Here is a 24529-nt window from a genome sequence, read left to right on the forward strand (position 1 = left end):
TGCTGGACAAATTGATCTTGAGATCCCTTCGATTTTTATTAACAAGATTCTTCCAAAAATTGAGATTTTTGTAACCAACTATTCTTTTTTTTTGCATAAGAGCTTGAATATTAGTATTTTCCCTATCCATAAGACTTTTGCTAATAGTTATTCCCAGATATTTAACATCACTTTTAACTGGAATATTATGAACTGAAGCTTGTGTTTTATCATAGATAGTCAAAATCTCACATTTTTAAAAATTTAAATACAATCCTTAGTCTGGAGGATAAAAATGGTATTGTGACACCCCCCCCCCCCCATCTAGGGGTAAAAGCTGCCAACCATGTGTAACCAGCAAGTGTCTTATGTCACTCACTCGTTGGTTGTTACATCTAGGACTGCTGCTTTCACTTCCTTGTTTACATTCTCCCTTAGACACACACACACACATATGTGCGCACCTCACATTTTCCCTTATAAACACCTGACCGTAGTAGTTGTTGATTAGGGCATTTCAGCCGCGTTGCAAGTTTACTGTTCCGTATGCACCTGACAATAGTTGGACTGACTAATTTATGATGGCCAGTTGGAGAAAATAAATTCAGGAAGTGACACGTAGTAGGGCTGCGCGTTGTCCTTTCACTTGCTTTAGGCTGCAGAGGTTAATGGGGATCCTAGCGAGGTGAGTTTGCCAATTGTGGTTCAAAGCATTGTCTAACAAATTGCTACAACCCCTTGATTTGTAACTCTCTGCAGTCGCTGGCATCCTCTGTATTTTTTTGGTGTGAGCACCTACCATGAGAGCTGATGTTTGTGAGATCGTTTGCTACGGGCATTGATTTGCAGTGTGAGTATTCATGAATAGTGACTGGTATTTTCATGGTATCATTGTGACATGAATTGTGACCCAAAGCACTTTCATATAGCAAGTTAACTGTATCCCTACAGTTACCATGGGCGTTGATCACGGGGGGAGCATCTACCATAAACACTGACTACGGTATCATCTTTTGGTCAATTTATTGTGTGACTTGATGCCATGTGTGATGTTTGTTTATAGATTTGCGGCCATTTCCAGTGGAGGTGCGTATGTGCGACACTTTGTTTATATAGGCCACGGGAACACAGGTACTACTTACTGGCTTTTGATTGGTGCACATTTTAATTGCTTGGCTGTGAAACTTTGCATTATGCTTGTACTAATTGCTATGCCTGTGTTTTCAGGAGTTGCCATTGCTGTTTTGCCTACCTTTTTTTTTTTGTTTTGTTTGTTATTTTGTGTTTTCTTTGGTTTTTTTGTTTGTATGGCTTATGGCTGGGCAATGCTTTCTGTTGAGTGCTATTAATCTTTGTTTGGGTATTGGCTGTCCATTTTTAATTGCGTATTAGGCCAAATTGTATGTGTCTAATCACTTACTTTTTGTGTCAACAGACTCAATGAACGTGGTGCTGGTTGGGGGACGCTTGGTTGTTCCTTTTTCTTCTGCACTGCTTGAGGTGAATTACGGTAGTTACTAGCACGTCTGTTTGCTTATTTGAGGCTTTGCTTGTAGCCCTTTGTGAGTGTACTAATCCGAAATAGCTGAGCATGTAACTTGGTTGTTGTGTCTAACCTGGCCTCTCCTCCTTTACCAGCTAACTACTCATTGACTGTTGGTTCCTATTTTAGTTTTCTTAATGGGCTGCATTTCTTATTTGTGACTACCAGTACCCTATAGTCACTTTTATACAGCTAATGACTGGTTTTGTATGGTTATAAGAATTGTTATTTTTTTTTAATGTATTTTTGGTTACTGAAATATTGTAATTTATTATTGTCTTGTACCTTAATGTGTTTTTGATATTAATGGATTTTTAATAAACATTGCCCGGTCACAGGAGTGCAAGTCTGTCCATTACTGATATACATACAAATTTGTGTGGGAGTTTTCTTTGACTTAATGCACATCTTAAGGGGCGGGGCCTTAGGTGGCATAGTCTGGCCTTTTGGCCTGAACTTGTAACCAGAGGTTGCAAACTGGCGTAGTCGGCAGGATCGTATTTTGTAAGCAGAGATGAGTACTGCAGTTGCCATCTTGTTAGTATGTGTTTGTTTGGTTTTTGTGTTTGAGTTTTTCTAATAGGCAAAACAGCAGTGGCACATTGGGGGACGACAAAGGAAATCAAGGTGTTTCTGCATCTGTCTTCAGTTGTGGGGACAAGGTTGCACTCTGCTGATTCTTTTCGCATCTGGTGTCATGTCTGAAGAGGTACAAGGACTTAAGGACTTGGTACAGCAGCTACAGGCTGAAAATGATCACCTTAGGCATGAGCAGATTTCTGGTCAACCAAGGAGTGGCTCCACCTCAAGGATTGATGGACATTTGTCTAGCACTGGTTCTGAGCGTTTGTTGTATATACCTAGAGAGGGAAAGTGTCCCATGTTTCGAGGGACTTCAGGGATTGGGATTGAGGAATGGCTAGAGGAGGTAAAGGCTAGCACCAGAGCAAGACATTTGAGTGGGTTAGACAAAGCCTATTTTATGTATGACCATCTAGAAGGGGAGGCTAAAGATCAGATCCGATATCGGAGTAGAGCAGAAAAGGAGGATCCTGTCAAGATAATTATCATTTTGAGAGAACTATATGGTTGTGCTAAGTCATATGTTGAATTGCAAGAGAGCTTCTTTTCTCGCAAACAGCAAGAGGGGGAATTGTTGCAGGAATATTCACATGCCCTTTGTTCCCTTATGGATAAGGTGCAGCAGCAGGCCCCCACTTCTCTAACTTTGACATACTGCTGCGTGACCAGTTTATTGAATGTGTGTGACCCAACTCTGCGTAGAGAGCTAAAACGTCTGATTCGTGAGTCCCCTCAAATGTCTATGCTCGATGCTCGGGCCGCAGCCATCCAGTGGGAGCGGGAGGGTAGGCCCAGCGATTGTGGGAGGGGTAGGAGTTATTCTGTTCCTTCCCTGTGTGCCATGCATTACTCCAGGCCCTCACATAAGGTTGAGTCGGCACAATCCAGGCAATCCAGTGCTGATTTAGCTGAGCTTAAAGAGATGCTCTTAAAACAACAGCAGATTAATAACCTCACCCAGAGTATTGCCTCTCTAGCAGTTCCACAGCGCCTCATGAGGCAGAGTTGCCCAAGTTCGGTCATCTGTCGCAGGTGTCAGCAGGCAGGTCACTATGCACAAGAGTGTGATAATGAACGTTTGCAATACCCCTTCCTCACCCTACAGTTACTCAAGTCAGTGCTGTACCATGCCAAGCAATGGAAGGCAGCTGTGGCTCCAGTCTCTCTACTTCGGTAAGCCAGTCTGTTTCATCTCTGGTAGGCCGGTGCCCTATAGTAACCATTTCATTGGGGGGGGGTAAGGGTAAACTGTTAGACACTGGGTCAATGGTCTCGACCATACCAGAGTTTTTTCCGACAACACTTACAGGGCCAACTTAGGGATTGTAACTGGCTGCAGCTGCAAGCAGCCAATGGCCTTGAGATACCCTATGTGGGATATGTTGAGTTAACTGTGGAGGTGTTGGGAAGATCCCTGCCAAAGTGAGGCTGGTTGGTGGTCAGAGATCCACCTGGGTCCCTTGGCACCCATATACCAGGGGTACTGGGAATGAATGTGATATGGGAATGTTATTCAGAATTGTTCACTCAGTATGGCCCCACTTTGTTTGACAGCCCAACAACTGACCCTGAGTCTAGAGTATGGAAAGATGCTTTCCAGTTATGCCAGCAAGCCCAAGTCCCTGTTCCTCCCTTCACTGGTTTGGCCAAGGTAAGAGGCCACAGGGCCATTCATATACCTGGTAGCTCTGTGGCAACCACTTGTGCTCAGCAGTTCTGTAGGGCCCCAGGTCCTGTTTTGCTTGAACCCCCCCATACTTTCCAGCAGTTGCCTGGTGGGTTAGTGCCCCTCCCTCCACTCCTTAGCATACATAGGGGCACTGTGCATGTCCCCATTTTGAATGTTAATGACACCACAGTTTTTCTTCCTCCACGCTGTCCAGTTGGTATCTTATCCTGGGCCCAAGTAGTAAGCTTACCCCTTGGGATCACAGAAAAGGTGGGACCGGTTAGCATGTTCAACGGGGGGAGGGAACACGGGGTGGGGTAACCGCTTCTGTTAATGCGCAGCTGGGTGGGTCCCAATCAGTGTTTGGGCAGATACAAGAGTTAGACCTGTCTGTCCTTCCCCAGTTAGAACAGGAGAAGGTTAGGGGTCTGTTAAATCGATATGCCTCTGTGTTCTCTGCATCTGAGGGTGATCTGGGGTGGGTGTACCACCCTGTTATCACACGACATCCCACTGAATGACGATCGGCCTGTAAGGCAAAGGTTTAGGCGCATTCCCCCCTCTGATTATGAGGCGGTTAGGGCCCACCTCTGCCAACTGCTGGATAGCCAGGTTATCCAGGAGAGTTGCAGCCCTTTTGCTTCCCCCATTGTGTTGGTGAAAAAGAAAGACGGCAGTTTGAGGATGTGTGTCGATTACAGACAACTTAACAGCAGGACACGTAAGGATGCCTTTCCCCTGCCTTGTATTGAGGAAACATTGGACTCTTTGTCTGGGGCTCGGTGATTTTCAACCATTGACCTCTCCAGTGGGTATCATCAAATCTCAGTGACGGCAAGTGACCGCCAAAAAAACACCTTTTGCATGCCCTTTGGGCTATTTGAGTTTAATAGAATGCCCTTTGGGCTGTGCAATGCCCCCAGCATGTTCCAACGGCTGATGGAGCAAATTTTCAGGGACCAGAATGGACAGTCATTATCATTGTATTTGGATGACATTATCATTTTTTCTTCCAATGCAGACAAACATCTAGAACGCCTAGAGCTGGTGCTGGGATGGTTGCAAAGAGAGGGGGGGTCAAGGCTAAATTGGAGAAGTGTTGCTTCTTCCAGAAGAGGGTGCGATATCTCGGCCATCTCATCTCTTCTGAGGGTGTCTCTAAGGACCCCGAAAAAGTGTCTGCAGTTGCCAACTGGCCCCGGCCTAAGAATGTCCAGGAATTGCAGTCCTTCCTCGGCTTTGCCAGTTACTACAGGCATTTTGTGGAGAAGTTTGCAAGAGTGGTGGCCCCCCTTTATCGCCTTGTCGCTGCTCAAGGGGGAACAAAGGGTCGCAGGGGGCAGAAAGCCCCATTGGAAGATGTTTGGTCTGATGAGTGTGAAAGAAGTTTCCAGGAGTTGAAGGTACGGCTAACTAGTGCACCCACATTAGCCTTTGCAAATTTTTCACTTCCCTTCATCTTGGAAATAGATGTGAGCCATCATGGACTGGGGGCGGTGCTCTCCCAAGAGCAAGATGGGAGGGTCCGTCCTGTGGCATATGCCAGTCGAAGCCTCAACCCAGCTGAAAGAAGTATAGCTCTATGAAGCTAGAATTTTTTGGGTTGAAGTGGGCAATGACTGACAAGTTTCGAGAATACCTGTGGGGCCAACAGTGTGTAGTATGGACAGACAATAACCTACTTAGTCACTTGAACATGGCCAAATTAGGTGCCACAGAGCAAAGGTGGGTGGCAGAACTGGCAGCTTTTAATTTTACTGTCCGTTACAGGCCAGGGCGCACCAATCAGAATGCAGACTCTCTGTCCCGCCAGCAAGTTGAGGCTGATTTAGACCTGCCCACAGTGGTCTTTCCGGGAGGGATGTTGCCAGCCCCCTTACAAGAAGCCATCACGGAAAGTGGAAGGCCTGCGATGCAGAGCGCCATCACAGTCTTCCCCAGCCGTTCTCCTGTAGACTTGCAGAAACTCCAAGAAATGGACCCCACAATTGGGGCCTTCCTTCCTTTTTGGCGGGAAGGATGCGTGCCAAGCCGGGTGGAGCGAGAGGTGCTGCCACCAGCCACCCAAGTACTGCTGCGGGAATGGGGTCAGCTGGAGGTGGTCAATGGCCTTTTGCACTGTAGAGTCTTCAGACCAGATGGAGGGGAGGGATGGTTGCAGTTCATGCTCCCAGAGTGTTTGAAGGAAGAGGTCTTACATCAGTTTCATGACCTGCAGGGTCACCAAGGGAATGAGCGGACAGTGGATCTGGTTCGGCAAAGGTGTTTTTGGCCACGAATGGCCAGAGATGTGAAGGAGTGGTGTGAACAATGTGCATGATGCACCCTTTCCAAGCCTGGCCAATTTACTGGTAGGGCCCCAATGGGCCATTTGTTGGCCAATAGGCCAAACGAAGTGTTGGCTATTGATTTTTCATTCTTGGAGCCCTCTCGGGATGGGTTGGAGCAAGTGTTGGTGATAACCGATGTCTTTTCCAAGTTTACCCAGGTTATACCCATCCGGGACCAGCGAGCATCCACAGTAGCCAGTGTCCTCATTAAGGAGTGGTTCTACCAGTTTGGAGTTCCAGCCAGACTCCACTCTGACCAGGGTAGGTGCTTTGAGAATGCCATTGTCCACCAGCTGTGTGCTCTGTATAACATCCAGAAGACTCGTACCACCCCATATCACCCACAAGGAAATGGGCAGTGCGAGCGCTTCAATCGCACCATGCACAACCTGCTGTGCACACTCTCTGCTGAACAGAAGAGCCATTGGCCACAGTACCTTCCACAGCTGGTATTTAGCTATAACACTACGGTGCACCAAACCACTGATGAATCCCCACATTTTTTGATGTTTGGGCAGGAAGCCCAACTCCCTGTCGATTTTCTGTTGGGAAGGATTTCTGCCCCACAAGGGGGCACTGTCTGCGAGTGGGTCTGGGAACATCAGAGGCACCTGGAGGTAGTCTTCAGCAGTGTGCAGGAGAGACTGAAGTCTGCAGCTGAGCGCCGGAAAGCGAAGCATGACCTGAGGACAACTTGTGCCCCCTTGGAGGTGGGCCAGCTGGTGTACCTTCGTGATCATTCGGTACATGGCTGCAATAAGATCCAGGATGCATGGTCTCCTGTGATGTACCAAGTGCTGCGAGCTCTGCCCTCTGGAGGAGTGGTGTATACAGTGGCACCTACCTATGCTTTGGAACAAGTGCACCAGGTACATCGGACAATGATGAAGCTCGTCCCATCCAGCAGACTAACCATTCTGGATCAAGCCGAACAACCCGTAGGACTACAAGACGAAGACAACATACTGGGGGTGGTGGAGGACACTGAAGATCCAGTTCCAGGGGTGGTGGCAACCACAGCAGTCAGACCAAGGTTTGATCCACCACCTCCTAGTACCCCATTATTTGTCCCATTGGTGGTGGATCCGTTTGACTCAGATTTCCAACCAGGCACCAGTGCAATCAATCCACCGCCCTATACCCAGTCGGCATCTTCAATCAGCCCTGAAGTCCTTCGTCGGAGCACTCGACCAACTGCTGGGCAACATTCTAACCCATACCGGGTTCCAGTGGGGGGGCATGGGGCTGCAACCTCTAAGGTATCTGGTCCCAGTATTCCTCCAGCTGTAAGTGAATTAAATAATTAATTATTTCTGGCGCCATCGTTAAAATTCCCTTATCTGGCCAGGCTGACTTAATCGACGGGACATCGATTCATGTTGGGGGGGAAAGAATGTAACCAGCAAGTGTCTTATGTCATTCACTGGTTGATTGTTACATCTAGGACTGCTGCTTTCACTTCCTTGTTTACATTCTCCCTTAGACACACACATACGCACGCACCTCACATTTTCCCTTATAAACACCTGACCATAGTAGTTGTTGATTAGGGCATTGCAGCCGCGTTGCAAGTTTACTGTTCCGTATGCACCTGACAATAGTTGGACTGATTAATTTATGATGGCCAGTTGGAGAAAATAAATTCAGGAAGTGACGCGTAGTAGGGCTGCGCGTTGTCCTTTCACTTGCTTTAGGCTGCAGAGGTTAATGGGGATCCTAGCGAGGTGAGTTTGTCAACTGTGGTTCAAAGCATTGTCTAACAAATTGCTACAACCCCTTGATTTGTAACTCTCTGCAGTCGCTGGCATCCTCTGTATTTTTTGGGGTGTGAGCACCTACCATGAGAGCTGATGTTTGTGAGATCGTTCGCTACGGGCATTGATTTGCAGTGTGAGTATTCATGAATAGTGACTGGTATTTTCATGGTATCATTGTGACATGAATTGTGGCCCAAAGCACTTTCATATAGTAAGTTAACTGTATCCCTACAGTTACCATGGGCATTGATCACGGAGGGAGCATCTACCATAAACACTGACTACAGTATCATCTTTTGGTCAATTTATTGTGTGATTTGATGCCATGTGTGATGTTTGTTTATAGATTTGCAGCCATTTCCAGTGGAGGTGCGTATGTGCAACACTTTGTTTATATAGGCTACGGGGACACAGGTACTACTTATTGGCTTTCAATTGGTGCGCATTTTAATTGCTTGGCTGTGAAACTTTGCATTATGCTTGTACTAATTGCTATGCCTGTGTTTTCAGGAGTTGCCATTGCTGTTTTGCCTACCTTTTTTGTTTTGTTTTGTTTGTTATTTTGTGTTTTCTTTGGTTTTTTTGTTTGTATGGCTTATGGCTCGGCAATGCTTTCTGTTGAGTGCTATTAATCTTTGTTTGGGTATTGGCTGTCCATTTTTAATTGCGTATTAGGCCAAATTGTATGTGTCTATAATCACTTACTTTTTGTGTCAACAGACTCAATGAACGTGGTGCTGGTTGGGGGACGCTTGGTTGTTCCTTTTTCTTCTGCACTGCTTGAGGTGAATTACGGTAGTTACTAGCACGTCTGTTTGCTTATTTGAGGCTTTGCTTGTAGCCCTTTGTGAGTGTACTAATCTGAAATAGCTGAGCATGTAACTTAGTTGTTGTGTCTAACCTGGCCTCTCCTCCTTTACCAGCTAACCACTCATTGACTGTTGGTTCCTATTTTAGTTTTCTTAATGGGCTGCATTTCTTATTTGTGACTACCAGTACCCTATAGTCACTTTTATACAGCTAATGACTGGTTTTGTATGGTTGTAAGAATTGTTATTTTTTTTAATGTATTTTTGGTTACTGAAATATTGTAATAAAATTTATTATTGTCTTGTACCTTAATGTGTTTTTGATATTAATGGATTTTTAATAAACATTGCCCGGTCACAGGAGTGCAAGTCTGTCCATTACTGATATACATACAAATTTGTGTGGGAGTTTTCTTTGACTTAATGCACATCTTAAGGGGTGGGGCCTTAGGTGGCATAGTCTGGCCTTTTGGCCTGAACTTGTAACCAGAGGTTGCAAACGTTTTTTAGTTAAAATGGTTCCTAAGAGACAGAAATATGGTGGTTGGCATCTTTGGAAATGCCTCTGACTATCCCTTGGCAGCCATTTTGAAACTGACTATTGGACAGTCTTGAACACCTAAATGTATGGACTCCTGGAGCAATCTACACCATAAAAGTTGTGGTTAAACCTAATATTCTGGTATCTACCAACAAAGATTTTATCTGGTGGCCATCTTGGAATTCAAGATGCCTGCCAGAAATTTAATAAAAACATGTAACTTTGCCTTCCAGAAAGATACAAACATGAGCTTAGTGTCAAATTATGTTTTTGATGGTTAGAATTAATGTAATTATATTAAATTACATCCACACTTATCATTAATGAAGCCACTCCAGACTCAACACTGAGGTCAACAAACAAAGCTGAGCTGGCAACTATTCTTGGAGAAGATGCCAAAGTGTCTGAGCTCAATGAATCAATTCTGCCTACATGTGTCATTATTGATGAAATGGCAGCTGTCAGAGCCATGGGAAAACCTCAAGGACTTGCAACCTTTGGCCAATATGCAGATGAATTTTCATGGAGGGTACTGTCACATCTACAAGATCCTGTCAAAAGGGTAGACACAGTCTTTGATAGGTACCTTGAAAACTCAATCAAGAGAGGTACAAGATCAAAGCACAGCAGTACTCTTAGGAAAATGTAAACAATAGTGGACAATCGAGAAACAAAGTTACCTGTTAACTGGAATGCTTTCATTGAGATGGACAAAAGCAAAGCCAATTTGTCCCACTTTCTTTCAGAAAAACTTGGAAGTTTAAGATTGAATGGTGATCAAGATCTCATAATAAGTGGAGGATTTAGCGATTCTGAAGGGGCAGTGTCAGTTACAGGAAAAGATGTCCAGAACCTAAGAGCCGATCACGAAGAAGCAGAAACACGCATACTGCTACATGCAGCTGATGCAACACATTGTGGCTATGAGAGACTCATCAGTCACTGCAAAGACACTGATGTTCTGGTTATGCTTTTGTTTTTTGCACAAAATCTGTGCCAGGACATTTGGCTTAAGACAGGGACAGCTAAGAAACCAAGGTACATACACTACCATTCAAAAGTTTGGGGTCACTTTGAAATTTCCTTATTTTTGAAAGAAAAGCACTGTTCTTTTCAATGAAGATCACTTTAAACTAATCAGAAATACACTCTATACATTGATAATGTGGTAAATGACTATTCTAGCTAAATTCTACTAAATGTCTGGTTTTTGGTGCGATATCTACATAGGTGTATAGAGGCCCATTTCCAGCAACTATCACTCCAGTGTTCTAATGGTACAATGTGTTTGCTCATTGCCTCAGAAGGCTAATGGATGATTAGAAAACCCTTGTACAATCATGTTAGCACAGCTGAAAACAGTTTAGCTCTTTAGAGAAGCTATAAAACTGACCTTCCTTTGAGCAGATTGAGTTTCTGGAGCATCACATTTGTGGGGTCGATTAAATGCTCAAAATGGCCAGAAAAATGTCTTGACTATATTTTCTATTCATTTTACAACTTATGGTGGTAAATAAAAGTGTGACTTTTCATGGAAAACACAAAATTGTCTGGGTGACCCCAAACTTTTGAATGGTAGTTGTTAGGTTTATATAAGTATTATTATTAAAATGGTGACAAAATTAAGCGTTAACTTAAGGTTCAGTTAAAAATGACCTTCTGTCTCGGCTGGACATTGTTTGGGAACATTTTGTTTATGAAATGTGTATTTTGAACAGAGAAGTGTCTGAAGGACCCACCAAGGTCTGTTTTAGTGTCAGATCGACCCACACACACACACTTTAATGTTGGATGTAATGGTAGCCTTATTGCTGAACAAAGAGTTAAGACTCTTATATTATATTTTTATAGTATATATTATAGTATATATTACTTATAGTATATTTTAGAGCTTTTTATAGTATATTTTAGAGCTTTTTAGAGCCTTTATTATTTTGGACTATTGCATATACTATGGCAGTGATTTTAAACTGTTCCTGTGTAGCCTGACCTTCGTCCAGTGGAGAAGAACACTTCTTTGTTAGACCAAACATAGTCTTTGTTTAAAACATTGTCGTAAAAACATCTCACGCGCTTTGACGTGCGTAAATGAAATTGCTGAAATATTATTTTGCTTATGATTGAAGGTTTCATTCACACACACATACATATGAAATTAAGATGTGATTTGCTGACCTAGCACATAGACACAGATATCAAAATGATGTCACTCACTCACACCCTCCCATAAACACACACACACACACCCCTCTCTGAGGTCACATACAAACACACACATTTGACAGACACAATAGCCGTTTGGAGAGATTATGATTTGTTATAAAAGGTGTTTGTAATCTTTCATCTTTGACGAAGTGACTGTGCGAATAAACTGGCATGTGAACAACTCAGGTGTTCCCTTGTCTGTTTCTCTCGTTCTATCATTCGTCCCGGATCCGAGGGGGCTCACGAAGGAATCTCGGGGTCTCTTTCTGGGTGAACCCCAACAGTAGTGTAAAAGTGCATGACATCAAGCTTTCAGAAGATGTTCACCTTGGCCTTCTTGCATTTCATGCTATTACTGGCTGTGACACAACCAGTCAGTTTGCTGGAATAGGCAAAAAGACTGCGTGGAAAGTGTTTCAAGAGTGTCCACAACTCTTACACCAGCTAGGTCACACCAAAGAACCAAACCAAGATGTGATTGCATCAGCTGAAACCTTTGTTTGTAGACTGTATGATCCAGCCACCAAAAGCAGCTCAATACATGAAGTTCGTTGCTCCAAGTTCCAGAGAATGAAAACTAATATAGACACTTTGCCACCAACAAGAGATGCATTGACTCTACATTGTGTCTGGTTGGTGCATTGATCATCCTGGTGCCCTGTGTCTGGTTGGAGTCTTATCGCATCACTCCTGTGGAAGATGGTCCCATGTGGACAGTTGAAAGTCACACCTGGAGGACACTCTGGACACTTACAGTAATGCTTTTATGGCTGAGGACATGCAGTTGTCATGAACAGTTTTGCACTCAAGTTTCCATCAATGAAGAGTTACAACATCAACGAAACTGACTTCATGTTAAAACTGTTATAGTCATGTTGTCTGTTGTTGCCCAAATGAGGATGGGTTCCCTTTTGAGTCTGGTTCCTCTCAAGGTTTCTTCCTCATGTCGTCTGAGGGAGTTTTTCCTTGCCACCATTGCCACAGGCTTGCTCATTGGGGATAGATTAGGGATAAAATTAGCTCATGTTTTAAGTCGTTCAAATTCTGTAAAGCCACTTTGCGACAATGTTTATTGTTGAAAGTGCTATACAAATAAACTTGACTCAACTCTACACATTAGATGAGCACATTACCAGACATTAGTGTGGAATCAATGTCTGGTTGCACACCCACAGCTGCCCTTCCCAACAGTGTGTGGGTGGGAGATGATTTGATGGAAAGCTCTGTCCACAGTTGATGAAAGAGAGGGCAATGCCAATGCAGCAGCTAGAATTGACAGTATGTGGTTGCAAGGGTGAGGGAACAAGATGCAGCACAAGACAATGTATGTGCCGATGAAGAGACCTGTGTTACACTCAAGTTTGTGGATGTGAACGGTCCGCCAACTGCATAAACAATTGTGACCTTGAGGATGAGTAGGGTATCTAGCTTAGAACATGCTCTTGGGTCAGTGATAATTAAGTGTTAGCTATATAAATCTATATAAATTGTACATTACTGAAGCTGTTTAAAAGCATATATTAGTATTATTAATCTTCAGCCCTGTTAATATTGAAGATATTGCTATGATGATCACAATACACATTTCATCTCTCATTTCATCTCTCTATCTCTAGCCGCTTTATCCTGTTCTACAGGGTCACAGGCAAGCTGGAGCCTATCCCAGCTGACTACAGGCGTAAGGCAGGGTACAACCTGGACAAGTCGCCAGGTCATCACAGGGCTGACACATAGACAACCACCTACGGTCAATTTAGAGTCACTAGTTAACCTAAATGTCTTTGGACTGTGGGGAAACCAGAGCACCCAGAGGAAACCCACGTGGACAACAAGCAAACTCCACACAGAAAGGCCCTTGCCGGCCATGGGGCTCGAACCCGGACCTCCTTGCTGTGAGGTGACAGCACTAACCACTACACCACCATGCCGCCCTAAATGTTCTTGTATGTTCCTTAATTCTTAATTGATGTCTATACTGTTGATGTCACCAGTAAATTAGCTGTTGAAACATGTTTAAACAACAACATTATTTCTCTTTAAAAAACTTAATTTCATAATATCATTATTCAGCAGCGTTATTGGAATACTTACATGGCTGACATTTAATGAAAATGTCAAAACTGTATAATTTTCTCCTCTGTACAAGAAGGATTGCGCTTTGCAACATATTAATTGTTCTTCATTGCTCCCAAGATCTCATCTCATCTCATTATCTCTAGCCGCTTTATCCTTCTACAGGGTCGCAGGCAAGCTGGAGCCTATCCCAGCTGACTACGGGCGAAAGGCGGGGTACACCCTGGACAAGTCGCCAGGTCATCACAGGACTGACACATAGACACAGACAACCATTCACATTCACACCTACGGTCAATTCAGAGTCACCAGTTAACCTAACCTGCATGTCTTTGGACTGTGGGGGAAACCGGAGCACCCAGAGGAAACCCACGCGGACACGGGGAGAACATGCAAACTCCACACAGAAAGGCCCTCGCCGGCCCCGGGGCTCAAACCCAGGACCTTCTTGCTGTGAGGCGACAGCGCTAACCACTACACCACCGTGCCGCCCTCCCAAGATCTTATTTTGTTAAATATAACAGTCATCTATGGCGGTTTCCAAAATGACTGCCAAAGCAGGGTCATAGGCTTTTTCAAAGATGCCAACCACCCTATTTCTACTTGTTAGGACCCCTTCTGACTAAAAAAAATGGTTGGCAGCTGTAATGGAAACTTCTAATAAACACTGCAGAACGCTTAGCAGTTGTCTTTTCAGTTATTTATTATAGTAGCTCATATAAAACAGATATATAAAATAGGAAAGGAAAAAGAAGAAGAAAAGAAGTGAAGACACCACTTCAGTGATGCCGAGAGTATGCGCACTCTGAGTTGTATCTTAGTGACTGTTATCTATTATACTCTAAAGGCATTCGCTTACTGCTCGCATCTTCATGTGATTGGCTCAAGATTTTCTATGAAGCTTTGTTAAAGCATGCACCTGGCATGCTCTGGGACGTGCAGGAACTCAGACACCCTGCTTATCACCAGCCAAGGTCACAGAAAAGTGATTACAGCATGTGGGGAAAACAACTTCTCAGTACACTAGGCCACTTGAGCTCAACACACAGAAACACAGAGAATAGGAATGTTCATTCACTAAATTTCCTTCACATTTCCCCCCTTTTTATCCTACAGGATAATAATTGCTAAAAGAAAGAAATGTACACAATTTCAGTGGTAAGAGTTCCCGGAGAGATTCGACTTAACACATCATTGAGTGTACAGGGATCTATTAACATAGATGTCTTAAGTTAATGCTAGCAAGCTATATACATAGATCAGGAAACAATAGAACAGAAAAACAACTACAAATGAGAGTGTTTTAAGCTAGGGCTAATTTCATATCAGCTGTGCTGACGTCATCAAACGGTGGGCTATAGTCTTCGTGTAGGTTTGGAGGCCAGTCAGGCAAGTTGTCTGGGTCTATTTTCACCATCTGGTAACCAATATTTGTCAGCTGCCTCTGAAACACAGACATACAACATTGACAGAAAACAGGGATCAAACATAGCATCACAATCACTAAGCCTAGGACTGGTATGGTGGATAGAATCATTGTCTTCCATCCACTAAACCAACTGTCTTCGACTTTGTGTCAGCCTGGGTTCTGTGTAGGGCTGGGCGGTATGACCCAAAATTCATATCACGGAATAAATTGAATCTCTTCACGGTAACGGTATATATCGTAGTGTAAAACTTATAATGGAAGTGTTTTAATGGGTTTTGTAGTCCCTTAACAAAGCTAAATTGATTTAAACAACAACAACGCAAAGATATAATGTAATTTTTTGAGCATTTATTGTGCAAAAGAACAACAGAAGTAAGGATAGCGCCTCAGAAGTACAAAATTCTTACAAAAATAAAGTGGATATTGCAAACAGTACTTCAAGTAAGAGAGGTTTTCTATCAGGCAAATGGCAAAAACAGTGAAAAGGTTCTGTAATCCAAAATAGTGCAAAAGACACCAAACATTAAATTTTCCACATCTTAAAGAACACAAAAAATAAATAGATATTCTAATCACACTACTTCAAGTACACAGACAGAACAGGCTTTTGTTCTCTTGTGCAAAAACTGTCACTGGACATTTGGTTTCATATTTCAAATTACAATCAAGCTGCAAACACAAACACTGAACTTTGGTTGCCAACAATAAGGTTTTCTTCTCTAATCCAAAATCGTGCAAAAGTTACCAAACAAATTTTCCACATCTTAAAGAACACAAAAATACAATTATAAATAACACTACTTCAAGTACACAGAACAGACTTTTATTTTGTTTTGCCTGTTGTGCAAAAGTGTCACTGACTGATTGAACAATATATTTTTAAGAGAGAAACACTTACAGTACACTTAGCATCTTTTCAGTAAAAAACAATAACAAAAAGCAGCATATTTCAAATTAAAATCACAAGCTGCAACACTGAACTTTAGTGTTTACTCCAGTTCACTTGCTTCCCCAAATTCCCATCCTCTTTTATAGGTTGTTAGCCAGAAACACAACCGTTTGGAAAGGGACCATATCTTTGCACAAGTGTGTTGTGATGGCTCTTGTTATGTCATTCCACCACATGCTCTTTCTGTCATAAGGAGTACTCTTGGAAAAGGCTTGCGCAATGGAGGTCTGTTGTTGGGTCGCGGGGGAAACTTTTTTCTTTCCTCCCGTGTTCATAGACTGAGCCGGTGTTTGAGCCGAGCACAGCCTCTAGCTCTCTGCATACTCGAGCACATGTTTTGATTTCAAATGGTGAAATAAATTGCTCGTGTTACCTTTGTTGGCGGTCACAGTTACTCCACGCACTTTGCAGATGACATTTTTCTGCTCAACACCCGACTTTTTAAACCCGAACCACGTCCAAATCATGGATGTAGCACCGTTTTTTTTTTTTTTGACTAGCTCCTCCTTCTCTGCCATTCCTGTGCTTGCGGCCATTTTCACACAGAGGCAGGTGCGATGACGTCATCGACGGTATGACGTCAGAGCACAAATCTCTACCGTGGCCAAATTTATATCGTTTCTACTGTCATACCATGTATACTGCGCAGCCCTAGTTCCGTGTATCGACCACCACATGAATCCTCCCATGAGCCCCAGCAGGATCAGGATGCTCAGGCCCACGACTGGACCTAGCTTATAATGATTTACCCCCTTCATTTTATGTTAACTATGTCTCCGAGTTAACCCTTGCCCTTCTTGACATGTATTGGTGCTCAGAGGGCAGGCACACCCTATCAGCCCTCGTCCCACCTCACCGGGACTTGGAGGAAACTCGAAACCCTAAGACTTGTCTATCGGCTAGACACTGAAATACTCTTCCCTATTGAGGGTGTGTGCATGATTGATGTGATACTTGCACTGTTCCATGCAGTGATGCCTTTCTTCCTCATGTGCTTTACCAGCGTCCGGGTCACTTAGGCCTTCCTTTTCCTCCTGCTCAGCCAGTTCAGGAACCCTCCTGCAGTGGCTAGTGTGGATCCACGTCACTCTGCCTGTCAAGTGTTTTACTCCTTTGCTGTGCTTATCCCACACTTGAAGGGTAATACCAATGCTGAACATTAAAACTGGAATTCACTCAAACCAGGCCTTTGCTCCATCTTTTTCCTTTTATTTTTTCCTTTGCAGGTGAAAAACCTTAAAAGACAAACACCATCCATTTACCAATTTGCACAGTTTTTTTTTCTTTTTATAAAAGCAGTTACACAAAAAATGATTATCAAAAGCTTAAAGGTCCCATGGCATGGTGGTTTGTTGATGCTTTAAATGGGCTCGTGGAGGCTTCTGGATGTTATATCCGCAGACTTTCTTGAAATGAACCCTCGGCACGTAAATATAGCCTCCTGGGAGAAAGCCCCAGTTCAGCGCTTTTCCCAGTGCATCGTTTAGCTAATGAGAAGCAGGAGGCAGGGAAGGGTAGAGGGTGGGGGCGGGCCATGGGGGGAGGGGCTTGACCAAGCTGTGCACACACATACTCGCTGCTATCAGCGCCTGTAGCCACGCTGCTAAGACAAAACCCTGTTCTCCCTCGGACTCCTTTCGTAAACTCAACGTGACACAGAGAACAGAGAGTGAGAGTGTTCGGAGTGGTAGTTTACGAACGTATAATACCCTAGGCTTGAACATGCACTCCATAACCAAAGAGGATAGAAGCAGCAACTACAGCAACATATCGCTTATCCAACAGAAGACATGCATTGCGGAGCAATAGTCAAACATAAGCTCATAAGTTACAGTCAATTTCCAGACTAAATTCAGTTTAACAGAGCATGCTGCATGCTCTTTAGTTTTGTAGCGCAGATTACCTGGCTAACTGCAGGAAGCGGTTAGCTGCACAGCTAATGTAGCCATTGCTAGGCTAATGCACCGATTTTAAAACACGGCAAAATGACCAGTTATACACTTACTTGTTCGGTGTTTGTTGCTGATGCAGCAGGGATGCTTAGTACGGACCCAGGCTTCAGTGACAGTTGATGTGCAAAACCTGCCCTGTACTGTCCCAAGTTGTGGAAACATTCCTCAGGAAAATGCTTCCGACAAACATACACCGTCTTAGGTAGACTTGACGGCGTATTATTGAAGTAAATAAAATTAAGCCACTGCGTCTTCAGGGGCTCTCCCGTCGGCAGTAAAAACAGACTCTTTTCTGTGTTGTCACATCCATGTACAGCGCAATTTCCATGTTTCGCTCGCTTAGGTGATGCCATGTTGTTGTGTCCTCTATGGTCTCCTCACTACAACTGGGCGGGGCAATCCATACAGTGGGTGGGAATCCAGAGGGGGGCATGGGGATCATCTCCCTTGCTGACGTAGTAAAGGGAAGAGCTTATCAACGTGCCGTTTTGACGCGCCATTCTCAAATGTTGGGCATAGTTTGGTTTACACATTATGAAATTTCTAGCCACTGGGGTGACTTAAGAAGGTCAGAGGAACTCATTTTAATGTTAAAAAACCTCAGAAAGTGAAAATTTCATGCCATGGGACTTTTAACATTAAATACATATATGTGAAAATAGATAGAATTTACTTTAACTTAAGACAGATTTTGAATGAATTGTTTCAATGTAAATGCATCAAAATATTAAAATACATTTTAACCACAGGGGCCATAATGAATTAAGCAAGTTACTAAACCCAGTAAATGAATTACCAAGTAACGAGCCAACCTACATATTTACAAACCATATCCACCATGAACATTTTAGCAATGAAATACTTTCAGTTCATTTTAAACATGCACTGTATGCAAGTAGAAAAAAATACATGCTTTTAAACAATGTCTTCACTGGCACCCAAGGATTCAGCACAATAGTATCCATGCATCAAACCACATCTAAATTGGGCCATTTCAAACATGAGACGAAGCAAGTTGCCACACCTTTTACCGGACCAAACAAAGCAAGTTGCAATAACCCTTACCAGCCAACAATTACACAAAGCACCATGTGAATATTTGAACCTTAAGACACTACAAACACAAACATTTTCCCCGCATCTCAATGCCCCGTCAGCACAACAATTTCCTCGCATTCACAACAAAGTAAAAATAAACGCGAGCTTACCGGCTGTTTGTTCAGATCTTGACAATGGTAAAACTTCTACACAGCTTCACAAAATGCTCGGCAAGTAATCAAGTTTGTATTTTGCGCTGCAGCAGCCTATTTTTTGCTGTTCAGTCCTCGCACCCGACCAGGAAGTCAGCGTGTTGCTTTGTTCTCCTTGACTGCGCGCAGGTGAATAATTAACGTGCTTGCATACCAGCTGACAAAAAGGGCGTTCGCCACGACACTGCCTGTGACCTTCACTGCCATTAGGGTCATGAGCAGGATCTGGAATGGGCCATTTCACCATGGCTTGTTCCACTTGGTTCATCGGAAGTCCTTCACCACTATCCAATCCCCTGGTTGTAGATCCCTCAGCAGGTTTGGGAAGTGCTTCTTTTACCTGTTTGTGGATAGATTTCAAAGCAAAGGACAGCGTTGCACAGTAATTCAACATTGCATCATCACGCAGTGTGGTGTCCGGCAGTGTTCCTTGAGCTGGCCCTATCCCCGTGTTGGGTACTCGTCCAAACAGAATTTCAAATGGGCTTAACCCATGTTTAGGCCTAGTTTGCATCCTCATTTGTGTGAGTACTACAGGGAGGACCTTTGTCCATCCTAGCCCTGTTTCTGCACAAGCTTTGCTTAGTTTATTTTTAAGGGACCCATTTTCCCTCACTAAGTGTCAGTTCAATGAAGTCCATTTGGAGATGATCAAACGGTTTGTCTGGTATTGGGTGTGCTGCTTGAGTTAGTTTGATACCTTGACCTGCATTACAGTATGTTGTGCACATATCAAGCATTGCTTGCAAAATTTCGCAGCATAATTTGAAAACCCCTTTGTGAACCATCTCTTTGTTACTTCTGCTACCATCCCCCCTTTTGACACGTGGGTGAGCCCATGGGCCAATTTTGCATAGAAAGGGAACATGTGTTTTGGTAGACAGGGACAGCCCGAGGGACAAACCCAGACCAAGTTTGCAAAGATACAGCCGGCCTGTTTCCAGACTCATCTCTCGTCCTGGGTGGCAGTGCTCTGAAGGTCTGCTAGCTGTAAATAGAGGGTGGAAACCTGAGGAAAAGCAAGGTTAGAGGGTGAACTGGAAGCTGAGGCTGCACACTTAGCTGCCGCGTCTGCCCTGGCATTTCCTTGAGACACAAGATCAGTATTGTTAGTATGGGCAGCACACTTACACACAGCAATGGCTCTAGGGAGTAGAATACCATCCAACAACTCAGAGACCAGTTTATGATGTGCAATGGGAGATCCTGTGCTAGTGAGAAAATTGTGTTTCCAAATGGTGCCAAAATCATGCATAATGCCAAATGTGTACCTGCTATCCGTAAAAATATTGACAGATTGCCCTGCAGCCAATTTGCATGCCTCAATAAGGGCACAGAGCTCTGTGGCCTGCGCCGACAGGTTTGAGGACAGACATGATGCCTTGAGGACCTCGTGATCTGAGACTACGGCAAATCCTACTTTGTTCTTTCCCATCTCTGGGTCTCTGGAGGCTGAACCATCCACATAAAGGACCATGTCTGGATTTTCCAAAGGGTCGCTCTTTAAGTCTGCCCTGGGGGAACAAAAATCATTAGTGAGAGCAACACAGTCATGTGGCTCTCCATCGTCCTCTGTAGGGAGAAGAGAGGCAGGATTTGGAACAGTATAATGTTTCACAATGATGTTAGGCATATCAAGTATGGCAGTGTTATACTTCAACCATCTCTGTGCTGACAAATGTGACATCTTTTTTCTCCAACAGAAGCAGGGAGACAGCATGTGGGACCAAAAGGGTGAGGTTAGAATACCCCACAATATTTCTGGAAGTAATTACCGCCTTTTCAGCTGCAGCAACTGCACGCAGGCAAACAGGAAGTCCAGCCGCCACTGGGTCCAATTTGCTGGAGAAGTAGGCTACAGGTCTTACTCTATCCCCATGCTTCTGCAAAAGAACAGAGGTCATGAAACCCTTCTTTTCATCTACAGTTTGAACAAATGGTTTATTGGGGTCAGGCAATCCCAGAGTGAGTGTGGTCTGCAGGACTCCCTTTAGGGACATCAGGTGTGCGCGGAACAACTGCAGCATTGACTGCTTGCAGATCTTGGACAAACCTCTACTCATCGGGCTGGGACGGTTTTCTTGCCTTCTTAACTGGGAAAATAGGAGTGCGCACTGGAGAGTCCTGGCAAGGGACAATTACACCTGCCTTCAGCAATGAATCAAAGACTGGTCTTATACCTGCGATTGCTTCTGGTTTGAGTGGGTATTGGGTCTGTTTAGGTCTGAAATCTGATTTGGGGATGATCACCACTGGTTCAGCATTCTTTATTAGGCATATATCATGTTTACCCTTTGCCCAAACAGAATTTGGAACTCCCGCCAATTTGGGGTGCACCTCTGCTGGAGTTATACCTGTGGAAACAGAAACAAACAGGCCACTATGGCCGGGGTCCCCAGGACCCTGGTTATCAGTGGCTAATATTATGCTGCGCTTAACATCCACACACATAGCATGACTTTGTAGACCCCAAGCTTTTGGCAAAACAACACACTAGGGTCCTCTGTTTGGGACCATTCGTTTCCATTGACTGCGCACTTCTTGACCCATTTCCCCACATCTTTCCAATGGGTGGCTCGTGGCTTTGCTAATGAGATATGGGGTATAGAATTAACAATGTCAAAGAAATCATGCTGGCAGCAGCCAACCTCAGAGTCCTCTGACACGAGGCCGTGTATAACATGTTTGAGAATACTGCAATGAACATTGATGCAGCTGTTCGGACAACGAGTAAAATGGACCTGCACAGCACAATAATGTTTAGACCAATATATAGTTTTGAGGGTCAATCTTTCACATGCGTGGGGGTCTGCAAACCAAGTCTTTTCAAACTCTACATCTTGCTCTTGGTGAACATGTGCTGTGCAATGCAAATCTTCCTCTTTCATATAATCTGTGTCAACTGATGAGGTGTTCAAGTGTGCGAGCTGTACAAGGTGTTTGGGAGTTTGTGTGAGTTGATCTGAGCAGAGCCGCCAGACATACACATACAGGGGGCTTCCAAAACCATACTGCACACCCCACATTTCAGTTACTTCAATAGTTAGTCCATCTGGAGTGGACGTGAGATTTACTCCTAATTTGCACATTAAATCGCGTGCTAACAAATTTACTGGACATGTATGTGAGATGAGGAATGAGTGGAACATAACTATTCCTCCCTCGCTTTTACACGGGAGGTTGACATAGAAAGTTTTGGTTACAGGTCATCCTGAGACGCCCATCGTCTGAATAGAATTTGAGATGAGCGGTGGGTCTACTGGAAGTACCCCATGTTGTATGACCGAGTGTCCTGCTCCAGAATCTACTAAAAATAAAAAATCAACACATGCCCACATACAGTGAGGGGCATACAAGGGAGTAGTTGTGTATTTTAACAAACTTAATGCAACTTCAGGTGTATCTATCTGGACTGGTATATCGGGCGTTTCTGTGTAGTCTTGCTGTTGCATGCAGGTGCTGCTACTAATGTGTTTAACATTATGTGAATATTCCTGTCTATGTGTATGTGTATCATCAGGTGTGTGTGTATGTTACCTCCCCTCTTCTCTGTGTGGGGCCTGTTCCCGGAGTTCGCCCGTCAGTCTGCTTTGCTGTACTCCTCATGGGGCCTCTGTTTGCGACTGTGGAGACAATCTCGAACAATGTGTCCCTTCTGATTGCAGTTGTAGCAGGTTGCACCTTTTATCCAGGACGGGTCACCCCAGGTCATCCTGCCTTGGCCCCTACCTCAACCTCTTCCTCTTTGTCCAGGCTGAGCAGCCTGGAGAAGAGTGAGAGTGGCAGTGTGTAGGTCTTGGTCTCTTTTTGTTGACTTTATCTTCTCCTTCTCTTTCAGCAGCCTTTCTGTGTGTACAGCATACTGCTCGATCTTGGTGAGGCTCAGGAGTGCCCTCCACTGCAGCCAGGGTCACGGGCCTGGTCAGGCCACTGTGTTTCATGTGCGCGGCAGTGAGATGGGCGAGAAATGCTGACACCACTTCACCATCTTCTTGCTTACACATTCTGATCTTAGTAATGTCTATGTTCTAGGGAAAAGCTTTGATCAGATGAGCACAGAGAGCAGTGAGGGTATTTCTATACTCACTATTGCCATCCGCTGGTCAGCTTTTGGCCGCTCTCTGGAAACCCTGCTCCAATCTATACCCATCTTGGTCATGAGTAGGCAGTGAAGTTCATGGGTGTTTGGCCAGAATTTTCTGCAAAATATCAACAGCTCATTACCAAATCTCTTTCCTCCTACCTCTCTCATGTTGGGAAGAGATGCCATGCTTTCCTTGATATCAGCTGTCATCCAGGGTCTGTGGACTAGAATCACGCTGTCAGCTCCAGCCACTTCCACCATTGGAAGATGAAGGACTTCAGACTTTAGGTTACGGCTTTGTGGACCCACTGGCAAGCATGTGGTCAGGTCCAGGAGGGTGTCTCTTCCGTCGTCATATGCAAGACCGGATCTCGTGTGTGACGGAGAAGTGAGGAGAGGTGCTGATGCTGGAGGCGGCTGGTAGGCTGGGAGAGATTCCAGAGGCTTAGTTTTTTTTTTTTTGCTTTGTCTCGACTTCTCCCCCTTTCTGTGGGTGAGGTGCTTGTGGGAGTGATGCTCCGCCTTGCTGAGGAGGTAGTGTGTATCGGGGTGGTGGGGCAGACTCCAGGTCAGGGTCCATCTGAAATTTCAAACACTGAGAAAAGGATGAGAGCCCTGCCTGTCATTTCTCTCCTTTGTACTCTCTCTTAAGTGTTTCTTCTTTCCATGCAGAAAACACCCTCCAGTCCCCTAAGAACTTAACATTATCTGCAGACTCTTCTTTTTCCTTCCGTTTCAACTTTTCTTCTAACTGTTCTACTTGCCTGGGACTAAAACTGCCCTTCTCAGGGAATCCTAAGTCCTTTACCCATATATCAAACTGTGCCAAACAATCCTCGCCATACGAGGTGTTCATAAACTGGATGTTTGGGCTGTCATAGGAACACCCAATTCTTATTATAGCACATGTAGCCTCAGGCTTACTTGATTTTTTTCTTTTCTTTCCCTAACTTACCGTTTCTGTTCCCCATTGTACACTGTTATATCAATAGGTTGTGACAACAATGGCTGAGTTTCTTTATCAGGATCACAAGAAGAACAAGTTGGACTATGTCCAAAAATGCAACACAATAATCCTTTAGGTATGTTCTTATTAGTAAACAATTTATCTGACATTTACCTTAAGCTAAAAATAGGTATCATTTAGCATAACAACCTCAAAGACAACTCACGCATGTGTACAAGATCTATTTCTCTGTTTCAGAATTTGGAGGAGGACAGTACTCTGTTAATTCATCAATATTTTGTGTGCACACTGGTGTGTCTTGGTGACTTCATGATTGAACCTCTCTATCCCGTTCCTACAACGGGCCAGTTGTTCACACAGAACAAAGGGAGCAAGATTCAATTCTTTCCCAGTTATGAATCGCTGAACGT

Source organism: Neoarius graeffei, chromosome 6 (assembly GCF_027579695.1).
Source record: "Neoarius graeffei isolate fNeoGra1 chromosome 6, fNeoGra1.pri, whole genome shotgun sequence".
Taxonomy (NCBI): Eukaryota; Metazoa; Chordata; class Actinopteri; order Siluriformes; family Ariidae; genus Neoarius; species Neoarius graeffei.